The sequence below is a fragment of the Python bivittatus genome, unplaced genomic scaffold (assembly GCF_059951505.1).
Source record: "Python bivittatus isolate LINGU-HERP-01145 unplaced genomic scaffold, Pbiv_v1 ctg000330_np1212, whole genome shotgun sequence".
Taxonomy (NCBI): domain Eukaryota; kingdom Metazoa; phylum Chordata; class Lepidosauria; order Squamata; family Pythonidae; genus Python; species Python bivittatus.
This window is the reverse complement of record NW_028277058.1, coordinates 16557128-16568035: the sequence shown is the minus strand read 5'-3', so window position 1 is coordinate 16568035 and position 10908 is coordinate 16557128. Positions and strand designations below refer to the sequence as shown.

Sequence of the window (10908 nt, the reverse complement as noted above, 5' to 3'; positions counted from 1 at the left end):
GTCAGTACATTTAGTGTGGTGTATATTAATGCCAAATTACAAAATGAAAACTTGATGTTGCAGAAAGTAGACAACAGTATCTGAAAAAGGGTTACTACGCACCTCATTTTTCAAAGTCAATCAACATTTTATTTTTTTATTTTTATTTTTTTATATATATATTTTTCATGTTGTTATATATTTGTTTTTATCTGATTGTTGTACACCATCCAGAATCACTTTTGATGAGATGGGTAGCTATATGGATTTGCTTAATAAATAAATAAATAAAATAAGCATGGATGCACGTTACATACACATTTTATTTCAGGTCTTGTTTCTCTATTGCCTTAAACACAAGAATGCCTTTCATACCAAGTACCATATTTCTTAATAACAGTGTGCTTTGTTCTCAAGGACTCATCTACAGGTAGTCCCCAGTTTAAGAACAAGTTCCATTCCTAAGGTATGTCCTTAAGTCGAATTTGTACATAAGCCAGAACAGTATTATTGTATGATACTATATAAGTAGTACAGGTAGTCCTTGCTTAACAACCATTCATTTAGCAACCGTTTAAAGTTATGACACTGCTGAAAAAAGCTACTTACAACCATCGCGATCCAGGTGCTTGACAACCAGCTTGCAGTTATGATGGTTGCAGCATCCCGGGGTCACGTGATTGCCATTTGTGACCTTCCCAGGCAGCTTCTGACAAGCTAAATCTATGGGGAACCGTGTGATTTGCTTAATGACTGTGTGATTTGCTTAACAGCCATGTGATTCACTTAATGCCCATGGTGATTCACTTAACAACCACTAGAAAAAAATGTCATAAAATCGGGTGTGGTCACGTTATGCCTCACTTAATGATCTCCCTGCTTAACAATAAATTTTACAGTCTCTATTGTGGTCTTTAAACAAGGACTACCTGTATTGTGTAATTAATTCAAACCATTGTGTATTTAACTCAAATCATTATGTATTTAACTTGAATTTTGTTACAATAGGTTCCATTCTTAACTATGGGTCATCCATAAACTGGGCGTCCTTAACCCAGGGACTACCTGTATTTAGTAAATCTAGTATTTATAAAGTTTATCCAGTGACATCACAAAAGTAGAGTTCCCCAAGAGTATAATATAGGTATTATATGTCTGCTATCCACTAAGATTAAGGAAAGTTTTATACAAGAAATTTTCTCCAAGATCAATCCACTGTTTAGAAATTACTACTGTACTGTTTTCATAAATGTAGAAATGTTTGCCTACTGAAAGAAAAGACAAACTTTAAAGTCTAACAAAAGTACTAAATTAGGACAGTCTTTTTAAACACAGTGCTCTCCAGATGAATTGCATTATAGCTTCCATTACCTCCAACAATTTAGGACATAGGTTTGCCAGGTCTAGAAGTCCATAAAATACATTAAGTGACATCAGCAGGCATTCATACATTGAAGCTGCAGAGAGGAAAAATTGCAAGCTGGATTATTAAATAAGTGAAATAAAAAAGGTACAGACTATCTAGTCTCAGTTGGAAAATAATTAGGAGTCTTTTTTTTTTTTCATATAAATAAGACATGGACTCAAAGATCAAGCTAAGATATTAGCCTACCACAAGAGTGGGAAGTTTTCCCTCCAAATTTCACTTGCATTTTTTTAAAACTGGGACAGTTTTAAAGGACATTACTGGTGATGGTCAATATCACTGGAACAGTAAAGGCTGAAACTTTCAGTCAACTTTTATGGGCAGGCTGGGAAGAAGTTAGTTTACATAAAGTGTGATACCTCTCCCTCAAGCTTAACAACACATTTTAAGCCTTTTGCAGCTTGAATAAACATGCTGAATCACAAGGAATCACCATTTTTCTACCTGATTTCATTAACCTGACCCTAAGGGCTTTGGGAACTGCAGAAATGGAGCTGGAAGATTACATCTAGCCTAGGCCGTGGATTTCCCATCCCTGACTTACAAATAACTTTCAAAACAGCCTGCAAAACTTGCAGTAATATAACTGAGTGTGATATTCAGAGCATTTTTGTGCTTTGTGTTCAAATTACCATTTTAATTCCATAGCCATTTGTAAAGGGGTTAGGGAAGATGCCAAATATATTGTAGTATGATTTCTCTCCTTATGACTACTGGAATAAGAATTGGTATGTTTGATTGAAACCATGGCATGCATCATATATCCATTTGAAAGGCACAGAGTAATTTGTCAGATAAATTATGGAGCAATCTCTCTCTTCAGCTTTAAAACAGGAGAATGAAATATTTTGAAAACTCAACCCATTTTAAATTAAGTTAAAAAGGGGGAATATGGATAAATACTAATAATTTGTTAAAGGACAGGATTTTATACAAAAGACTATGTACACATATTTTAACATACTGTACCTTCTAAACATTTCATTTGTTTAAAAAAAAAAGACAAGAAATATCTGTGTGTGTTTCCCACTTGCAATTCCTGAATTCTGGCCAGATAATAGGCCAAATAGCTGGAGTCAGGTTTTCTTAAGTAACTGTTTGGCATAATTGCCAGGATTCCCACTGAGTAGCTTTCCTTTGCTAAATGCTGGCTCAAAGAACTTGATTTGTTCAAATTATACAAAACCAACTAATTTCAGATTGCTGAACACAATAAAAGGCAAGCCAATTATTTACTGTCTGACAAAGAAAAGCCAACAGCTTTCTACGTAGCAGTCCCATTAAGCACTGTAGGATATATGCCCCGGGAAATGGTTACATTCCTGGGTACTTTTACAAATCAGTAAATCCTACTGAACTGAATGGGAATACATTCCAAGTAAATACAGAATTATACTGCAAGACCACAGTCTGAAACATGTTAATCTGAGAGTAATTTCATTGAACTTAGTGGGGTTTCTTGAAGAAACATATACATTTCCCTAAGAATAAGTCCTGCTCATCTCAATAGCATCTGCACATCTGAGCACACATCTTTACAATAGCATCCATGGGGGGCGGGTGCAAGAGGTGGCAAAGTGATAAAAGCAACGTTGTGCTGTTGTCACCCCACCCCCATCACATATGTGATGTTGAATATACATATAAAAGACAAAAACAGCAAGCTTTCTATAGGATTCCACTATATAATATTAATTTGCATTGATTACTAACAGTCTTCTAGTGTAAATTGCCATAGTTAATGAATACAGATTGACTTCATTGCTGGGTTCACAAATTGTGTTTAAACCATCAGTCTTGACTCTCAAACCAGAGTAATTGGTTCACCCTTCATGCTAAGCCAGAGACAATATGAAAGTGTAGCCAGGATGTCTTCTGCTAATACATTAATAAAATATGTAGTCAGAGGTTTTTAGAACTTCTATGAATATAGATCATAAATTGGCTAGATTCACATGTCATTCTAAACCATGGGTTTTTTTAAAAAACCATGATCTATTTTCTGTAATACAATGAGTTGGATCATATCCCACAAAGCAGTAATATGTATGATGTGTGAGCCCAACCACTGAGTCTTATTCAGCAAACTTTGGCCAAACAAATCACAGTTTAGTACGTGTGAAGCCAGCTTTTCTATCTCACCAGAAGATTCTTTTGTTGTGACTGACAGTCCTCTCCCTGACCTAGTTTTTCATTTTACCAGCTCCCTATTTTGATATTTTGTAACTGGAAGTGCCAGCAACAGTAGAAACCTTGCTGTCCTTAAAGCTAGCGAGGCACTCCCCCTCCTCAGATTACAAACCAAAAACATCAGTCTTTCCAACTTTGTATGAAAGATCTGCATATCCTGGGTAAAAACATGGGGCATGAAATCATTTGTTATAGCAGCACTAGCATTTTCTTGGACAACAAGCGCTCTATGAACTTGGGAGAGAGGAAAGGTTGGCAGTGACTTCACAAAGGAAGTGTGATGCTAGAAACAGGAGATCCGGGTGCAAATCCACCCCTCCGCCAAAAGGCTCCCTGCACCAGTCACTCCTTCTCAGTGCAACCTCTATCTTAAACTCCTGAAGGGAATTTGGAAAATAGCTTTAACAAATCAATTAAAACATTAAAAGTGAATTAAAGCTTAGGACCAGCTCTTCCCCGCGATGGTTCAAACTACGTAGGAATGATGCGAGTCACATCCCAACACATCTGGCGACCACAAGACTGGGGAAGTCTCGTTCAGAAACCGGTCGTCCAAAGGCTCAGATGTGAAAGTAAAACCTCTTTCAGTTCGGTATCAACTCCTGGGGAGTTTCTGTCCGTGCCGTTTTCATGGCCGAGGGACAGAAAGTGGTTTGCCGCTGCCTTGGAGTCCTCAGCCTAACCTTCACCCCGGATCCTCCCGAACCCGCTACGCTTTTCGAGATGAACTCAGGACGCGTGATCGGCGGACCACTTCCTGAAGCCATTCGTTAACGCGGGATTACGTGACACGGCCGGACACGCTGCTCTTTCTCTGCCGCTGGGGGCGCTGGAGCGTACGCTCCGCGGCCGCAGCTGTCCAAGCCTTCCGCCTCCTCTCCGCCAGGCGCCTGGAGGACCTTCCCAGAATGCCTCTGGGTAACGGGGGGGGCCGGTTGGCTCTGTCTCGTTGGCAGGTAGCGCCGCGCGCCTGCCAGCCGATCACGCTGTTCCTCTCCGTCGAAAGGTGATTGGGTGGTAGCGCCGAGCGGCCTTCTCTCCGCCGGGCCAGCGGGGCGTTTTGCTCTCCGCTTATCGTTGCCGCCGAGGGACATGTGACTGCGGGAGCGGGCTCTGTAGCGAACGCGCTGGGGAAGCGGCCTGCTTCCTTTTCCTGCTGCCGCGCGAGGCCTTCAGCCCGAGATCGCAGGGGCGCCACGGAGGCGCCGCGGCCCAGGCTTTCTATGTGGAGGCCGCAGTAACGGAGACTTGGCCGATTTGCTCCGCTCGCTCCTTCGAAGGTGCCGCCAAGTAAGACGATTTCCGCGCTCGGGACGGAGAAAGGTGAGGGCTCAACGGGAGAGCTGGGGGCTATTGGGGTGCGGGAGCGGCGGGGAGACAAAGGCTGTATCCCGAGGCCTGCGACCGCGCCGGTTCTCGTGGAGAGGCTTGGTGGAAAGCAGGCCCCGGGCTCGGTCCGGCTTCCCTCCGAGGCGCGGAAGGATGTCAGACACTCTCCTTCGCGGGAGATCCTTGAAAAACTCGCCGTTTCTGGACGAACGGCGTTGTTGGTAATCCAATCTTGTCGCTTCGACCCAGTCGGCGGAGATTTTACTTGTTTGACGAAGGTCTGTGTAACAAAGTTACGCGCAGAATTCCGGGGGCGGATGAGTTCAACCAAGTGCGAGACTCTGACCTCGGATACTCAAGAGCGTTTGATAACTAGCCCTAGTGAAGTGTTTATGATATCCTGAGCTTTCTTTTGTTTACTGCTGGCACCTTAGAGAGCTTGGTTTTGCACTACGGTAGTATGTCTGCGAAGGTTGAGCTGCTTAAAACGGATTCTGTGGGGCGGCTAAAGGAGAAGGGGTCTGCAGAGCCTTTAAGCCTTAATTGTAAATCTGGAGAGAGAAATGCTGTATCCGTATTTTATCCGTATCCGTATGGATGGCAGTTATTCAAGTCACAAAAAATGACGTCGGCTCCGAAAGGACGATGAGTGTTATGCTTTAGAGAATACAGAATATACACTTTACCTTCATCTAAAGAATTGCTGAATACTGTTTCCATTACTTGATGAGATATGTAGACCATTAAGCCTGGGAGGAAGATTCAGAAGATAATGGTTAATGTTAAAAGAATAACATAGTTTTAAATGTCTAAGGGTGTAAGAAAAGTGATAGTAAACTTTCAGTTTCCTTTTCCTGAAATACATCTGTTAGAAGGCACCAATTCTCAGCAATTACTGTAAATACAGAGAATATTTGAGCATAGATTCCCTGATGTGATTTGCATGACATTCTAAGAGTTTTTGTTATAGAAAATCATATAACTATATGACACTATTAGTCTTGCTGTATTCAAATTGTACATGAAAGATGTCAATTGAGATTTTTTTGAGCCTTTCAGGTTAAGACCAGCACATGAGGGAGTCATGGTTTGCTAAATTAATTTGTATACTGTTGTAAGGACCTTAACCTTTAATTGTCTAGTTCAAATAATGAAATTGCATTTTCACAGGTTTCCTGGTTGAGTACAGTTTAATGGTATATATTTTTATGCCCAGTGGGATTTGTAAATGTGTACAGATAGGCATTTACACAATAGTAATTTAAGTGATAGGAATTATTGCTGCAGAATTTCCCAGTTTGCTATATTTGGTTTATATCTCTCAACATCCACAGTCAACATTTCCAGGGGCTAGTCTGATTATTACCTTATCTGAATAGCAGCAAATTGGGCAAATGTTGTTATGAATTCCTCTAACTATGGTTACCACATAACAGCTGGTAGTGGGAATAAGTGAACTTCAAAATATGGAGAGGAGCGTCACTTCAAATTTGCATACATGCCTCTTGCTGCACTATAGTTATGCCATGTCATATGCATATGCTCACTAGACTTTTGAACTATGCAATTTGTCTTGGAATACACTGAAAAGAGGCGGGAGGGAGTTTCAGCAAATGGTATTTTGCAGTACAAAGTTATTGTTTAAATCAGCAGGTGAGAGGTATCAGACTATTTTTTCAAGTGCATATGAATCATTTTCACACAATCCACTTAGGCATGTTTTGTTGTGGAAAGAAGGAGACAGTAAGAAGAGGGTGTAACCAAGGACTTTGAATGTTTGTAGTAGAATTTAACATACTTTGGAAATGGGAATCTTGATTTTTTTAAAGATGCTCATAATCTCTTTCTCAAATGTGGTAGTTAGATCATGTTTTGCTTACTGCAGAGTAGCTTTTGGAGCAGAAGTTTATATTTATGTGCCCAGTTACTGAAGCCCCCATTTTATGCAGTCTGGGAAAAAAGGTAATACGAGAGCAGAGAAGATTGGCCAATGCTTAGATTCAGTGATAGAAGCCATTTGACTGAGCCAGGGTGATTCTCATATAATCCAAAAGGGAAGCCTTTCTGTTTTGGTCAGTCTTTAAGCACCCATTAATATTTTCAGAAATATGCTAGTTGGGTCTGGTATATGATAGTTTATTTGTTTGTCATTTTTGCTATATGCTATATCGGGCTCTTATCTGTAGCCCAATAAATGTGTGGCTAGTATCCACATACTGTCTTATGTTCACAGATCCCTGGATGCAAGCCAATAAAAAACACTAAAAAGTTATAATAGGCCAATAGAAAACACTGCATATGATAATCTAGGAAGATCTGAATCTGTTTCAAAACACCATGAGAGAGGCAACAAAATCCAGAGGTAAAGGTTAGCAGCAGAACACAGATAAGACAATGCCTGCTGTCTTGAAAGTTGGATAGCATTATGTGGGAAGAAATATTCTGTAACAGTGGTTCCCAGACTTTGCAGTACCATGAACCTCTGAAATAAAAAATAAATTTGTACATTGCCTCATGAATAAAACTAATGGTTATTGGGGTTAGGGTTAGTCAAGAAATATGTTGCTTATTAAAATGTATGTAACTTTCATCATACTTAGACTCCCTTTTATCAACACTACAGCTGATTGGTTCTCTTACTGCCCCCCCCAAAGCTTTTCTATTTTGAAACACATTAACACATTTCTATATTTATGTTATATTGCTACATAGATAGATTACTACATTCAAATCTGGAAGTCATAGACCCATAGGTTTAATTAATCTCAAAACTCATTCCAAACTTTGCTCTTTGCTTTGCCTGGACAACCCTGTAAGAAGTTTGGCAGCATTCCTACTCTGCCTGTATAAGCCTGATCCATTTTAAAGAAATTGTGTGATTCCTTTCTAAGTTGCTGATAATCCCTTAGGTAATTGCAACCCACAGCTTAACAACTCCTTTTCTATACAGGTAGTCCTTGACTTACGACCACATTTGGGACGAACTTCCATTGCTAAGCGATGTGGTCGTTAAGTGAGTCGTGCCTGATTTTACAATCTTTTTTGCGGTGGTTGTTAAGCAAATCACACAGCTGTTAAGTGAATCTGGCTTCCCCCATTGACATTGCTTGTTGGAAGCCCTCTGGGAAGGTTGCAAATGGTGATCATGTGACCTTGAGACACTGCAACCATCGTAAATACATGCCAGTTGCCAAGTGCCCAAATTTTGATCACGTGACTGCAGGGACACTGCAATGATCGTAAGTACAAGGTCGAGTTGTAAGTCACTTTTTTTCAGTGCTGTTCTAACTTCGAACAGTTGTTAAATGAATGGTCATAAATCAAGGACTACCTGTATGTAATCTGAAGCTGTTTAGGTCCTCAAAAGGCACTTTGGTTTCTACTTTTAAATAGCGTACCAGTAAAACTGATAACATAGTGGAATAAATTGGGTCAGACCCTTCAGTGTTGCATTCCACATCACATACATTGCAGAAGTAACTCTATGGGCTGTGTTATAATTATTCACTTTTTATGTAAAGAAAGCATGCAGTAATATCCCCAGACTTGCTTTCTTGTGATACCACAAATAGTTGGCACAGTGATGACTGTTCTTTTGAAATCTAGAAGTGAAACCTGGATCCAGTAGCACTGTGAGATTGTCCTATTGACTATACCTATTTTATGCTGGTCTCATTCACATAGTTACATACCCATCATTCTGTTCCATTTCAGGGTGAGCAACATGCAGTACAGAAAAGAGGAAGAAATAGTAACCAAAATAATAGACAAAAGATTGAGTTATGCTGGCACAAATCACTATACCACTCCATACATTTTTCTCCATGCTACTGTAATGTCCATACATCAATTCATTAGTTGCCTGTCAGTCTTTAAACTTCTTACCTCTCTCTTTTTGTTGATCTGTTCAACTCCATCCAACCATGATTTTCTTGGTTTGCACCTTCCTCCATTCACTCTTCCTTCATGTTCATATGGAGTATTTGTTTTGCAGTTATACTATGTACTTTTTTCTTATAGGTCACACACTTTTGTACTTAATCCACAGTCATTCAAATTCCATTCATTCTCAACCCTACCCCTTCTTGTTTTATACACATACTTTTAAGTAAACTATTCCCATGCATTCAAGTTTCTCCTAACATACTGAACTTTAACTACCATATGAGAACATGGGCATAAGCGTTTATACAGGTGAAACTCGAAAAATTAGAATATTGTGCAAATGTTCATTTATGTCAGTACGGCAACTCAAAAGGGGAAACCAATATATGAGATAGACGCATTACATGCAAAGCGAGATATGTCAAGCCTTACTTTGGTATAATTGTGATGATTATGGCGTACAGCTTATGAAAATCCCAAATTCACAATCTCAGAAAATTAGAATATTACATGACATCAATAACACAAGGATTGGAAATAGAACAATATCGGACCTCTGCAAAGTATAAGCATGCATATGTACTCAGTACTTGGTTTGGGCCCCTTTTGCAGCAATGACTGCCCCAATGCGGTGTGGCATGGATGCTATCAGCCTGTGGCACTGCTGAGGGATTATGGAAGACCAGGATGCTTCAATAGCCGCTTTCAGCTCTGCTGCATTGTTCGGTCTCATGTCCCTCATCTTTCTCTTGAAAATGCCCCATAGATTCTCTATGGGGTTCAGATCAGGCGAGTTTGCTGGCCAATCAAGCACAGTAATCCCATGGTCATTGAACCAGGTTTTGGTACTTTTGGCAGTGTGGGCAGGTGCCAAGTCCTGCTGGAAAATGAAGTCAGCATCCCCATAAAACTCGTCTGCGGAAGGAAGCATAAAGTGCTCCAAAATCTCCTGGTAGACGGCTGCGTTGACCCTGGACTTAATGAAGCACTGTGGACAACACCAGCAGATGACATGGCTCCCCAAATCAACACACACTCTGGAAACTTCACACTGGACTTCAAGCATCATGCATTGTGTGCTTCTCCATTCTTCTTCCAGACTCTGGGTCCTTGGTTCCCAAATGAGATGCAAAAGTTGCTCTCATCAGAAAAGAGGACTTTGGACCACTGGGCAACAGACCAGTTCTTTTTTTTCTATAGACCAGGTAAGACGCTTCTGACGTTGTTTGTTGTTCAGGAGCGGCTTGACAAGAGGAATATGACATTCGAAGCCCATGTCCAGGATCCATCTGTGTGTGGTGGCTCTTGATGCACTAACTCCAGCCTCAGTCCACTCCTTGTGAAAGTCCCCAACACTTTTGAATGGCCTTTTCCTGACAATCCTCTCCAGGCTGTGGTCATCCCTGCTGCTTGTGCACCTTTTTCTACCACACTTTTCCCTTCCACATAACCTTCTGTTGATGTGCTTTGATACAGCACTTTGGGAACATCCAGCTTCTTTTGCAATTACCTTTTGGGGCTTTCCCTCCTTATGGAGGGTGTCAATGATGGTTTTCTGCACAACTGTCAGGTCAGCAGTCTTTCCCATGCTTGTGATTCCTACTGAACCAGCCTGAGAGACCATTTAAAGGCTCAGGAACCCTTTGCAGGTGTTATGGATTCATTAGCTGATTAGAGTGGGACACTTTGAGCCTAGAATATTGAACCTTTTCACACTATTCTAATTTTCTGAGATTGTGAATTTGGGGTTTTCATAAGCTGTACGCAATAATCATCACAATTATACCAAAGTAAGGCTTGACATATCTCGCTTTGCATGTAATGCGTCTATCTCATATATTGGTTTCACTTTTTGAGTTGCCTTACTGACATAAATGAACATTTGCACGATATTCTAATTTTTCGAGTTTCACCTGTATACAACTTTTGCTTTCCATCAAGTTATACAAATTCATGTACTTGCTTTAATTTTTCACTGTTTATTTCACAATGATTGCAATCTTTTACTCCATATTTTCTATCCAATACAGCTGACCTGGTCTTCAGTACCACAGTTTTGAAATCTAAACAGTCTATTTGCAAATCAGCTTCTCAGCCAA

At 40.3% G+C, this 10908-nt stretch overlaps 1 protein-coding gene across 3 annotated transcripts in view; it reads left to right on the top strand.

Moving 5' to 3' along the window:
• Positions 1–4500: 4500 nt before the first annotated feature.
• The window catches only part of SCAF11 (SR-related CTD associated factor 11), a 43285-nt gene continuing 36877 nt past the window's right edge, over positions 4501–10908 (top strand). For 2 of the 3 annotated variants that reach the window (XM_007424882.4, XM_025164555.2), the window contains exon 1: positions 4502–4918. The gene's annotated coding sequence lies outside the window, so the exon portion shown is untranslated. Of the gene's footprint in view, positions 4919–10908 lie in introns of all 3 variants that reach the window. The other variant, XM_088141763.1, reaches the window with a different exon arrangement.